The following is a 13,688-nucleotide window of genomic DNA, read 5'->3' on the forward strand; positions in this document are numbered from 1 at the left end:
GCCAATCCAGGCCATAAGAACCTGGCAAGTACCCAAACACGAAGTAGATCTCATGCTACTGATGCCAATGACCCAGTCCTAGCACACTTTGCTCCCCCTCTCCAGGTTGAGGGGGAGCAGAGTGGGGCATTGTTAGCTGGTATCTGAAAGGGATCATAACTTGTGGCTCAAGATTAAGGACTGTTGCTACACTGAGTTGAGTTGGTGGGGGGGGGATATTAAAAAAAAAAATGAAGGGTGAAAATCCTCAGGTAGCTACCAATGAAAGGTCCATGGTGGTGTAGCCCAACAAGTTGGTTCTGATTGAGATGGGAGCCTCAAGCCAAAAAATGTGGTAATGCAAAAAACTGGGTACTGTTAGGAATTTATTAGGGAGAAACGTAAAGCTAAAAAAGTGCTGCATGCATACATTGTCTCAGTGGTAGGATATGGAAATGAAATGTATTTATAGTAAAGAGGTCATGAAGAAAATGTGTTTAATGTATATTTCAAAATTCTGAAGATTAGCTGGAAGGACATGATTTCAAACAAGATTGCATGGGATTAGAAGTGTAAGGATTCTAATAGGAAACCCAGGATTGCTGGTCATGTAGTAAATGGCTATGGTGATTAAAAAAAAAAAAAAAAAAAGTGAAGACTGGAAACATAGGTGAATGGCAGGAAAACTGAGCAGAGAACAGGCAGGCCATAGTTTCCAGCTTTTGAATTGAAGAGTGTGTGACAGTGACAAGTGACCATGGTCATCCCTTTTTTTTTCTCTCTAATGCACGGTTTGTCAGCAAGAATCGACTCAGACAGCTAAGAGATGGTACAAAACCCCAAGAAGTGGTGACAAATGAAATTGACACACTAGTTTGACAGATGTTATGGGCAGAAGAAGCCCATCTATTGACTATTAGAGATGTAAAATATTAATTAAATGTCTAGCCAACAACTTAGTATTGTTTAATATATTTCAGTTGACAATTAACCTAGAGCTCAGAGAGAGAGAGAGGAGTGATGGCAGCTACTACTATATTAATTTCTGTGCTTCACTTGGGAAGAAGGGTCCAGTCACTATTCGGAATGGTCATTGGCCTCCTAGTTCTAAATATAGATTGGTCCTTTGTACCTCCCCAAGTTTCATATTCATTTTATACTTCAGTCACTTTGAGAGAAGGGGCAATATTTATTTATTTATTTATTGTTTTTGTTATACCGAGTTCATGACAGGCATCACATCAACCCGGTTTACAATTAACAAAGTGTGTAAAACATAACATAACGTAAAACAATGTTCTCAAAAAGAACCTTGAACTTTAAATATCGTGAATCAGATAAAGGAATTGAGAAAGTTAGTTATTTCCCCTAAGCCCCCTACTGAATACAAACAAATATTTTTGGAAACCAGACTTATATTGACAATATGTAGCAACACTGTTGCAAATATTATACGCAGCACACAGTAAACGATAAGTGTGTGTGTACAAGGCAACTTAGCATCACCATAATTCTCTTAAGCTTTTATCAAAACCAAAACAATTATGATGATAAAGAGCCATTTAAAAACGTCACTTTTATTCTTTAGAATTGCTCTAATGCAGCCAAATAGTGTCGGCTACTTCCATACACTAAGGAAGTTTTAACAAAACTTTTTTTTTTTTTCAGTAAAGCTTCATGAGAATTTTAAAAGAATACATATAGAAGAATTAATAGAGTAAGCACTGTTGACTTTAAATTTATTGGGAGCTTTTTCTGATCATTATAAGAGTGCTGCATTTCTAAATCTTGTGTTCTTGGTGTTATCTAAGGTTTTTTCTATCTAATTTTAAATCTTTGTATTTTTTCATTAGAATAGCAATTTTGGTAAATCCTTTTTTTCTTAAAATGTACCTGCCAGTTAGGCAAAAAACGTAGGCCTTTGGTAGTAAAATATCACAAGGCACTTCTTGCTCCATTGGCTTTTCGGCTAAGGTGAGCAGTAGGTGGTCTCTTGCCCCATTCAATAGATGTCTAGTATCAGGCCTTCTTCCTCTGATCTGTGGATCTATGATAATTTTGCTTCTATGGGGTGTGAGTTGTGTAGAATGGAGGAAGTGCTAGACAAGGGAGTTCTGCTAATAGGGTATCGAAGCCCTGCCCGATGAAGAGGTTTGAGATGGCTATGTCAATCTATCAGACTGTTAGTTCACAACCTTCATCGTTTTCCATGAACTTCAGCAACACCTGCATCTGATGGCTCTGCAAGTTCATCTCCTTTTTCAGAGATGTGAAGACTTTATAGACAACATTGTAAAAGCACTATTGGGTTGCCAGCAGGAGCTAGCTTCCTTTAATATCCTTTTTTTGGAGGAAAGAGGAGAACCCAGGAGAAAAGCTGCACCTGCATATAAAATCTAGCGCACAGTTGGTAAAAGACATTGTGCAGCTGGTACTGCTGCTCAATTATAATCTCCCTGCCCATGTGCATGATAAAATATAGTTTTATCTGTGGTCAGAGAATCTGGGTTTGCTGAGTTTACCTTCATTAACTGTAGTTAAATTGTTCCCTTGTGTGAACCAATCTTTTAAATCCAAGGTTCCGAAATTAGAGAAAAAATTACTACAGGATCTTAGATTGGTTAAAGATCTTATGGTTTTTCAGGCTGGTCATTTTAATGGCAGTTTCTGGTTGAAGGTAAGAGTGTTTGATATTGTTGTGATACCTGGGACTGGCTGTGATACCATTGTTGGAATTGAAGACTTTGGGGTTGTGGTTATAAGGTTAGGGAGGGATTTATGGCAATTTTAATATTTTATTGTGAGTGGCGATCACATGTGATTTAGTCGTTTTGTGCTCCATCTTGAGCTAAGATGAACATGAAAAACAAATTATACATATTACAAAATTTTTTTTTTTTTTTAATTTGCAATCATATTCTGCATAGCATCTTAGTGAATAGAACATTTAACTCAGATTTTTAATATTCATGGTAAAAATCAAAATACAGTATGCAAACTAAAAACCCTCCATTGCCTCAGGTACAAATTTAGATTGTAAGCCCTCAGGGGATAGGGAAATACCTACAGTTACCTGAATGTAAGCCACTTTGAAGAACCGCACGGCAGAATATAAATAGTGAATTGGCCCCATGGGGCATTAAGCATTGACTACAGACTCTCTGGTTCAGCACTGGAATTTCCCTCATTGTTTTTCATCAGTGTTTAATGATTTAGAGGATGTAATATTGATCCCTTCTGACTAGTATGATCATAGTTTCCAGATTGTGACAGACACTGAAGGCTTCTGTTCATAGAGGTCACGCTAAGTCAAAGAAGCCAGGTGTTTCAAATTAGCTGGAAAACGATAAAGGTGTTCTTAAAGAAAATAAGTTACTCTGGGGGAAAAAAGTGAAGAAGAAAAATAACTCTGCAATTTCTACTACTATTAAACCTATATGCTACAGCATGCTGTACAGTAAAAAAATTTTTACCCTGAAAATCAATCCTTAAAATCGCAGTTGTCTTATCCACATTAATGCTGGTATCGTAATTCAAGATGCATGATTGAATTGTTTGCATGCTCCTCCTCCTGATCCCTTAACTCACTTGCTGCTATGAGAACAATGACAGCACTTGGAGGTTGCACAGGCACGTCCTCCTCCTCCCTCCCCCCCCCCCCCAAGCCAGGGTCTGATTGGTGCATTTAGAACCACATGGCTCAAAGCGTGCCACTGGACCCTGTGGGGGAGGAGGGAGGACACACCTGAGCCATCGCAAGTTTGTTGTCCTCATAGGAGCAATGAGCGATCGAGTTAAGGGATCTGGAGGAGTTTTGGGGGGGAAAAGTTGTCCTTCTGGGACACTGCGGGGGAGGAGGAAGGACATTTCTGAACAAATGCAAGTGCCATCATTGTCCAGATGACAGCGAGTGAGTTAAGGAATCGGGATGGGGAAAGGATCAAACCAGGGCAGCTATGAGGGAGGAAACAATTCTGATTAGGGGGGGTGGGGACAGCCATGAGAGGGAAGGAAGGATTCTGACAGCAGGGATGGCCGTTAGAATAATGACATGTTACCCTCAGGAAAATGAGCGCTGAGAAGAAAAAGAGCATCTTATACGGCCTTACTGAAACTGAAGGTGTTAGAACATGCAAAGGAGGCCAATAATTGTGTAGCTGCAAGAGAATTTGACTTTAGTGAAAAACTCATCAGATTGGCAAAAAAAATGAAGAAAAGCTGCTAGAAATGCCAAAATCAGAGCTTTACGTTTCAAAATGGTGCCTTTTTGAAGGAATGGAAAAGGATTTGAATGGCTACATTGTGACTCGCTCGAGCATTGGGATTCATGCCCTTCAAATGGCAAAAGAAGAAAAACATTCAGCGGCTGAAGGTCTGAAAATTCACAGCATCATCTGCTCGGTGTTCGCGGTTCATGAACTGGTATGGATTGTGCCTTCGTCAGCCCACAAAGATTTCACAGAAACTGTATAAAGAGCTTGATGACCAGCTCTGTTCATTCCACAAATTCATTATTCAGCAGAGAATAAAGAATCATTTTGATATAAATAACATTGATAATATGGATGAAATGTTAATTATATTTGATATGCCTGGCAATCACACTGTAGTTGGAGTTGATGAGAAGACTATACTTGTAAAAACAACTGGTTATGAAAAGACCCATTTCACGGTGATCCTGTCTTGCCTGGCAGATGGCACAAAACTGCGTCCAGTGGTAATATTCAAGAGGAAAATGATGATGCTGAAGAATCTAAAAATTCCAGCAGGCTTAACTGTTTGGGTTCATCCTAAAGGCTGGATGGATGAGGAGGGAATGGAATGGTGGCTGTGCGATGTGTGGGGGTAGGTAACCAGGAACAGGGCTAAGAAAACGACCATCACTATTGGTGTGGGGTATGTTCCGGCACATATAACAGAAGAAAATGGCGATCACGTTAGCAGTGATTCCAGGAGTTCTGACATCAATGCTCCAGCCAGCCGTTAGACGTCTGTCTCAACAAGCCTTTCAAGGTCCAAGTGCAGCATTTGTGGCAACAATGGATGTGTTCTGGTCAAGCAAAGTTAATAAAAGGAGGGAACCTGATGCTAACAGACATTGATTTGGTAGCGAAAGGGGTGAAGGGTGCCTGGGAGTCAGATCCACCAGAAATGGTCAAGAAGTTATTTCTGAAATGTGGCATTAGCAATGCTTAGGATGGATCAGAAGATGATGCCATCTATGAAGACAAAGACAAATCAGCAGCGGATGATGATTTAACAGATGGAGACAGCAAAGACGTTTATGCTGATGGCATCATGAAACAGTTCCACGCTTCCTACTTATTGTTATCTTTCGTTTACGTGAATTTGTTACTCTTGTTTTTCCCTTTGTTAAATTGTAAACCGATCTGATATGGTAAATTTACTATGAAGGTCGGTATAAAAAAACTGTTAAATAAATAAATTTATTCGGACATTCCGACGATGAAGAATTGGACTTCAGATTTGAATAAAAGAGAAGGATTCAAACAGCAGGGACAATCTTGGGGGAGGGAGGCAAGGATTCATACAACAGGGACACTTTCTTAAGTTATTACATAAATGTTTCTTTTGAGACACTTTATTCTTCTTTTAAAAAATAACTTAAGAAAATCGCTTTTATTTATCAGTTTTTCTTAAAATGATTTCACCATTTCATAAGCCCCCTAGGTTTTACCTTCGCCTTATCCATGGGTGATAGATAAATCTTGATTTTTGGGGCCCAAAAAATACTCAACTCATATTTGTGATAGACTTGTACACGAGTATATACAGTCCATGCAAGTGAAGATAGGGAGGTTACATTGTTGTCTCTATGTAACAATTTATTTACTGTTTGCTAAATCTTTAGTGTGCGCAATATGATCTGTTTCTTACTTATAATTCTAGCTAGAACTGGCCAGCTAGGAAGGTATAATAACACAGGTAGATGATAACCTTGCGACTGAGTATTCTCCAGGCATAACCAGGAAATGGTAAACATTTTTGCATTAAACAGCCCCTTTATACCATATAACCTAGCAGATAAATAATAAAGGAAAAGGTCAAGAACATAAAGCTTACTACTATCAGGAGGTTGCTGAAGCACAGAAAACTTTACACATGCCACCTTCCCCTGCCAGAGAAAAGAGGTAGTGCTACCTTTTTAGAGGAAGTGAAAACCATACATGGCACATTACATTGGAAATGCATGAACAGATATAACAATTGAGGTAAAATAATCCATTTTCACTATGTAATGTCTTCCTAAGAAGGAGATTAGAAGAGACTACCAAGCAAGTGAGATCAAACTTTTAACTTCCCCATAACCTCTGGGTAATTTAAGGGTAAATTTTCAAAGCACCATGCGTGGTAAAACCAGGGCAGGACTTGTGCCCAGCCCCTGATACGCACAGAAGTGCAGGCCTGTCTGAAAGGGGGGGGGGGGGGCGTGGTCTGGGTGGGGGCTGTCCGGAACGGCGGTCATTAGCCCCTGTCCCTGATGTAACTTACTTTAGTTTTTTGTGTTTGGTTTTTTTTTTTTTTTTTTTTTTACCAAACTAAAAAATAGCTAGGTAGGTAGGGGTTGGGGAGGAGAGGGGAAAAGGTAGGAAAGCTAGGTAGGGGTAGGGAAGTTCCCTCCCAGCAGACTGGAAGGGAACTGGGCAAAGGCCCAATTGCATCAAACATACTTTAAAAAAAATAATAATAATAATAATTCATACCCCTCCACCCCCCTCCGTGCACACAGGTTTCGATCCGGGCGCCCGTGTGTGGTCGTCGTTTTTTTTTTTAAATCAACCTTCAAGTGAGTATGGTTTTGTTATCTTAGGAAAAAATTGAATGAATATCCAAATTTAAATCCAGAATTGGTAACCTTGAAGTTTTGCAAGCAACTAGGAATATCATGTTTGGGACAATAGCCGTCATTGTGGATTTTGTATAATTTACTTCATAAAGAGATACTCTTATTGCATTCCTCCAACAGAGAGACCAGGGCTGATGCAGACTTTCTTTCTTGTGTAAGAAATATTTATGTATAAAGTGATCTTCTGTTTGATGCCACTGAATTGGAAACCAGCTGTATCATCTGATTCTCAGAAGCCCCATTTTCATATAGTCCTAGTTCCTCCAGGGTTTCACACCATTTCTTCATCCCACCCCACCCTTTATATCCCCTGTCACACACAGCCTAGCACACAAATATATAGGGAATCTTATATAATAAACATGAAAACTTCAATATATCTCATTAATACCAGCTTACATCATTTTTCAATAACACATTTGCAAAAATGCATGATATATTAATTTATTCACAAATACAGAATCACAATTGCATATTATTGATACAAATCAATACAAAACATGTGCAACATAGCATATTTTACTGCCCCACCATAGCACCAAATGGTTAACAATTCAGAATCAATATCTTAAAATATCCCAAACAGACACACTCATTCATACCTCAAACACTCCCCACCCAATAAAATCTCCATGCAAATCTAAAGGCTGTACCCACCATTTAATTCATCACAAGATAATCATGCTTAATTCCTCACTGACTATATACCACCACCCCTTTAATCTAAAACTTTTGTGCAAAGACCTCATTAATTCTTATCATATGTTTTTAGATGTGCGTGGAGATTTTATTGGGTGGGGAGTGTTTGAGGTATGAATGAGTGTGTCTGTATGGGATATTTTAAGATATTGATTCTGAATTGTTAACCATTTGGTGCTATGGTGAGGCAGTAAAATATGCTATGTTGCACATGTTTTGTATTGATTTGTATCAATATGCAATTGTGATTCTGTATTTGTGAATAAATTAATATATCATGCATTTTTGCAAATGTGTTATTGAAAAATGATGTAAGCTGGTATTAATGAGATATATTGAAGTTTTCATGTTTATTATATAAGATTCCCTATATATTTTTGTGTGTTTGGTTAAAGATTAGGGGATCTGTGCTCTCTTTTTTTGTGATTACCACACAGCCTAGGCCATCAAACATGCCCTTAGACTTACTGCACAACCAATCACTTGGAACCCGCTGTCTCCTTAATCCTTCAATCTCTCAATCTGCATTCCCTCATCCCCCAAATCTCCACCTCATCTCAATATTGCAAGCCATTTTTGGGGGGAGCCAAGGCACTTCCCACCCCTTGTTTTCCCTCCCCCCCCCCTTTAGCAACGCATATGAGGAGTCTGGGGATGGTAATAGATTGTAATCTGCTTTGTGTCCAGCAAGTGAAGGACGTAAGTAAATTAGCTTTTTATAATCAGGTATTGTATGGGTTAAAACCCCTATTACAATGTATATTATCTGCACTGGATTATTGTAGTTCACTTTATTTGGGTTTGCCAGTGACTTCATTGAAAGACCTGCAACTGTTGCAAAATGCTATAGCCTGGTTAACTTCTGGCCACAGCATTAAAGATCATATTACTCCAGTTTTATTTGACTTCCAATGGCTTCCAATACAGTGGAGAATCAAGGCTGAATGCTTGTACACAAGCTGCTCTCCCCACTCTCTGCCATGGATTAATTCCATGCTCAGAATATATAATTGCACAAGGACATTGCGATCTGCACAGAGGATTCTTGGACGTTCCAACTATACGTCTGGCTCGGCTAGCTGCCACAGGGGAGCGGGCAATTTTGGTAGCTGCTCAATCTGGAACTCATTACCTCAGAAGCTAAGGCTGATGGACTGCTGCAAAACATTTAAGGGCCTCTTAAAACCTTATTCTTGACAGGCATTTTTGTGAAGTCCTGGCCTGTCCCTATATGACACTAGAAAAAGGGAAGACCATATAAGTGCTTAAACTTGTCGCCCACTTATCAGGTCAAAAGAATATATTTTTTATTTGAATATTTTAATAAAAATATTTTTAGAAAATTTTTTTTTGTATGTATAAAATGAACCGCATCAGCAAGCCAGCCAGCGTATCTCCTATGAGTACGGAGATCACTCGGTCTTCTCAATCATTTGCAGTCAATTCTATATGCGGTCCATCTTCAAAGTTGTGTGAACCAGATCAAATTAATTAGGCTCGCTCTATAAGCATGCATTAAAAAAAAAAACAAATGTGATTGACGGGTATCGAGACGTTGCAGTTCTGAGATCTTCAGCAACAAATAAATAGTTCTCTGTCCGTATATGAGACACACGGATTGCACATGGAAGTTCTGTTTTCTTTCTTTTTTTGTTTTGTGTTTTTATGATTATGTATGCTGTCTAGGATCTTGATTACAGATGGGTTATAAATACTGCAAATAAAAAAAATCGCTGCCACTACTTCAGGATCATCCTCTTTCACTCTCCAGGCCACACCCCTTTCAATACTCTTTCCCCCTCCCCCCCCCTTCCACCAGTCCCCCTTTTAAAACTCACCTTCTCCATACAACAATCAGAATCAGTAGGAGGAGAAAAACGGGAGTATACCTTGAATTATCTCCTCTTCCCATCCAGCTAGCAATGGTGGTGATTGCAGTCATGGGGCATAGAGCAGAACTCCCACATTTCTGAGCCAGGTTGTTGATGGTAGCGATCACAGCATTAGGGGAGAGAGCAGGCTGCAGCATTTCCAGCCTGGGTTGGTGGTGGTAGCGATCATAGCGGCAGCAGAGGATGTGTTGATGGTGATCACTGCATGTATGTGGGAGGGGAGAGAGAGAAGACAGCTCTCTGCTCTGCACTTTCCTCAGACAGCAGGGACATGTATGCTGTCTGAGTTTTCAATATTTCAAATTTTGATGACTCATCAGTATGTCCTGACACTAGTTGAGAACCACTGGTCCAAGGGAAAGTAAAGTCACAGGGTTGAGTGCAGGGAGAAGATGCTGGTAGGTCCATTTTGTTTCTGCCCGTTGAGGTGCGTTACATGCAAACATAACTCCTGCAGTGTAGTCGAGATATTTGGCTGCCAGTTTCTCTCACTTTTTCCCTTTCACCACTTTTTATCAGATGACTAGGTCGCAGGGGAATCTAATGGAATTAGTAATAGAGGGACGATGTTGCGAAACAGCTGCGCTTAGGGAAGACAATGACTGTTACCGTTGATAACTATCACTGCAGCATTGCAGTACAGACAGTCATGAGAGGACACATCAGCCTGTGGAGCCTGTGAAAAGAAGGGAATAGTGAGAAAATAACTGTCAAGCATTAGAAAATCTTAATGGAAAGAGCGTTCTTCAAGTCTTATACACTTTATATTACATTTTATTTATTTAATAAAATCTTTCTATGCCGCACTATCCCAGGTTCTAGGCTCATGAGGCCCTCTTAAAATCAGTTAATAGATGGTTCTGCTGATGTGTCTTATTGTTTAGGAGCCAGGTTTGAGATGAAACGAGACCTCTGACGTGAGCCGTGTTCCATGTATAAGCTGTTCCAAGGGAGAGGCACCTTAGGCGATGTAAAATAACTGTAGAGTCCATCTGCATAAAAGCTTAAAGCCTGTGGCGCCAACCCGCAGGAACTGTGCCTGCCATGGAATTAGTTGAATAATAAGGCAACGATTGCAGAGAAGCAGGTTAGGAGTAGAAAACAGTGGCAACAAGGTGGGTTTTTAGGTAGGATTCGAAGTGGCTGAGAAGGGGCAGAGGACTGTGCCCTTCAGAAGTATATTTAAGAAGGAAAAAAATCATTTGGATGAGTAATTGTTAAACTACTAATAATTTAATTTCCTCTTCTGAAAACAAGTGTGCACTTTTGTGTGTGTGTTTTATGTCAGGGAGGGGGGGGCAGTGGATGATGGGAAAACTCTGAAGCATTATCTGAAAAGAAACCATTTTATTTTGTATAATTGAGAGCACACGAGCAGCATCAAAACCTATGACTTTTAAATAACTGGAAAACTTTTTTTTTTTTTTTTTTTTTAAGAACTGTATTTTTAAGTAGCCAAGAGATGTAGCAAACCTACTGTACTGAAGAATCAAAACATCCGTGGAAGTTTGCAGAGAAACTGCCCAGACATAATAGATGTGCTTTTTATTTTAATATAAAATGATAGAACTGTTAAGTGGACATCAATGGTACAGCTTTTGAAAAGTGACTATATCTGACTACAGTGAATCGGTTCCTTTTCCATTTGGTTAAGTTTGTGCAGGCCAGAGTGGCGTAAAAATGCTATGCAAGTGTAACTTTGCCCTACTTACTGTAACAGGGTAGCCCTCTGGCTACTCCTCTGGTCCTTTCGGATCTGTCATGGGCTGACTTGCAAACCCCTTCGGCCACTGTCTGATTTGGCACTGCCTGATCTGGGAGCAGATCTGGCTCGAACAGGTGGCAGCTGACAAAAGATGTTGGTGCATAGAACTAAGAAAACGAAGTTAGGACAGGTAGAGTCTGTTCACAGAGAGGAGAGGAGTACCAAGCCAAGATTGGGGCAGGTGGCAAGCAGCGCATGGTCAGAAAAGTCTTGAGTCAATGCAAAAATTGGAACAGAAGGAAGCAAATACTCTGGTTCAGGGTAATCGGACCTGTTGATCAGGCAAGTTTGAAGTGGGCTTCCTTTAAATTCTAAAACACTGCTTGTTATCAGACTGCACCACAGGACTTCCTGTCTTCAGGCCCTCTGAAGCTCCATACTTCCTGGGTATGTTCCTTGTCAGCTGCAGGGCAGAGCCAGGACACCGGGCACCATGCTAGAAGGCCACAGGGGAGCACAAGGCCTGGACAGAAAGGTACGGAGGTTTGGGCGTAGTGCACGTCACTGGGGTTGCTAACACGTTAAACTTGGCAATTTCCTATTCTGTTTATGATGCCGGTCTGAAAATTGCTCGCCAGGGTTTTACAGAATTATAATTATATGCTGTTTTGTCAAAAATGAGTGCTATCTTAAACTATTAAATGATACACTTAAGAGATTATTTAACTTTTATTTTTTAACCCTATAGTTTTTTCCCCCCTCCTCTTTTGGGCTTCTAGCCCAGTTGGAACCAGACTTGGTATCTGGAGCCACACACCTTCATTTGCAACTACCTGGGGAATTTTTCCCCTGTTTAATGTCCTCTCCCAGTTTACTGTGGTTCATTCATTGCAGTGTCGGTCCTAGACTGCGGGCTGTGCTCTGGAACTTCTTCTGGGGTCCCTAAATCTGGTCACTAGGTGTCTCCATTGTGCATTGACTAATTCTCCTCTCTTCCCCCCCTACACCAGGGGTTGTAAACATTTTGCCTCTAGCATCCCCAGCCAACTCATGCTGGTGAACAGCTCTATCACTAAGCCAGTACAATTCCTACAATTTATGAACTGCAGCAGCTTTGAGTTTTTACTTTTTTTTTTTTCTTTTTTTATGTTGTAATTTGTTTTAATAGATGCTGTTTGCAGTTGAAGTACTTTGGAGATGAGTGTTTCAGGGTGAAAGGTTTGAAGTAGTCATAAGAACTAGTGAAAATCTGTCTTCTATCCTGCAGGAAGACATCAATCTCACAGTACAGAGACTTGTGAGAATTATCAGAGAAGAAACCAAGGTAGGGCATTTCTTCTTGTAAATCACTGTGTACTTGGGGGGTTTGTTAGCCCAGACAAAGTAATCCTGCTCTCCAGGGTACTATTTCTCAAAGCTGAAACATTTTATTAGTACCTGAGGGAAAGACTGCTGTGCTATTTGAAGATTAGCTACTTTGTTAGAAGCATATCAAGGTGTCAGAAAACTCCTTTGCTCTTATGTCCATACGACTATCCAAACACTTATGTACTGGCTATGGATCCATCACATTAAACATCCTCTATTGGAGATCTTCCTGCTCAGAAAAGTGGGCAACATCCCTTGATCTGTACGATTTTAATTGTGTATCTTCCCCTCACTTTTTTTGTGATATTATATGAGGAATTTTAAATCCTTGACCATGATTGACTAATGCAGCTTTACTTGACAATATTACGGATGTTTAAATTGAGAGTACCATTTTTGCCTGCAAATTATAGCAGACAGATGGACGTTACTGGCAGTGTTCAGTACCCAAAAAATACAGCCCCGCTTAATTTAAATGGCTTTAGATGGTCACTTTGATATGTGAGACTGGTTTCTGCTTGGCTAGAACATAGTCTGAGCTAGCAAACATCTATCCTCTTGGAACTGGGCTTCACACTGTTGCTTTTGGGGATGAAACATTTTTCTAATCTGGTTTGCAAAATAATAGGACTTGATTTATTTACCAAGGCTTTTCTTCCATTGGGGGGGGGGGGGGGGGGAGGAAGCTTAGTAAATTAAGCTCTTATTGCCTGATTGATACAAAACCTTAGAAGAAAAACTTTTTGTGAATATGGGGGAAATATGCTTGATAAATTAGACCTTTAAATTACTTTATTTATATTGTAGCTTTTCAGTATTCAAAACTGCTTTTCAAGTAAAGAAAACTGAACAGAATTGTCTTAAGTATTAGTAATTCTTGAAGCACTACAAACATGCTAACCACTACTTGTGATCAACGATTAAATGTGTGAGGCTGCTTGGGGGGAATCAAGATGACTACATGAAGTAGCCTCTGACTTGCTGGGTGTGGTTTGTTACCTTGTTGGATTGTGCCCCCCAAAGAGGAAAAGGAGGGTGAGGGTATTTTCTTCCAAGGCTTAGCTTATGCTTGACCAGCATTCAGTCGTGGAGTTCACAGCTGTCCCCTGCACTGGTGGACTTGAACCCTGATGCTCAGACTGGTGGAGGAGAAGGTTTCATTGAGTCCTCTCAAGAA

General features: G+C 40.0%; 1 protein-coding gene across 5 annotated transcripts in view; it reads left to right on the forward strand.

The window, feature by feature from the left end:
* Positions 1-13,688, forward strand: part of PKP4 (plakophilin 4) — a 578,155-nt gene that overhangs the window by 64,838 nt on the left and 499,629 nt on the right. Inside the window, exon 2 of one of the 5 annotated variants that reach the window (XM_029605538.1) lies at positions 12,312-12,467. The exons of the other annotated variants lie outside the window; for them this stretch is intronic. The gene's annotated coding sequence lies outside the window, so the exon portion shown is untranslated. The remainder of the gene's footprint in view (positions 1-12,311; positions 12,468-13,688) is intronic. 5 annotated transcript variants of the gene reach the window in all.

Source organism: Rhinatrema bivittatum, chromosome 6 (assembly GCF_901001135.1).
Source record: "Rhinatrema bivittatum chromosome 6, aRhiBiv1.1, whole genome shotgun sequence".
NCBI classification, from domain to species: Eukaryota; Metazoa; Chordata; class Amphibia; order Gymnophiona; family Rhinatrematidae; genus Rhinatrema; species Rhinatrema bivittatum.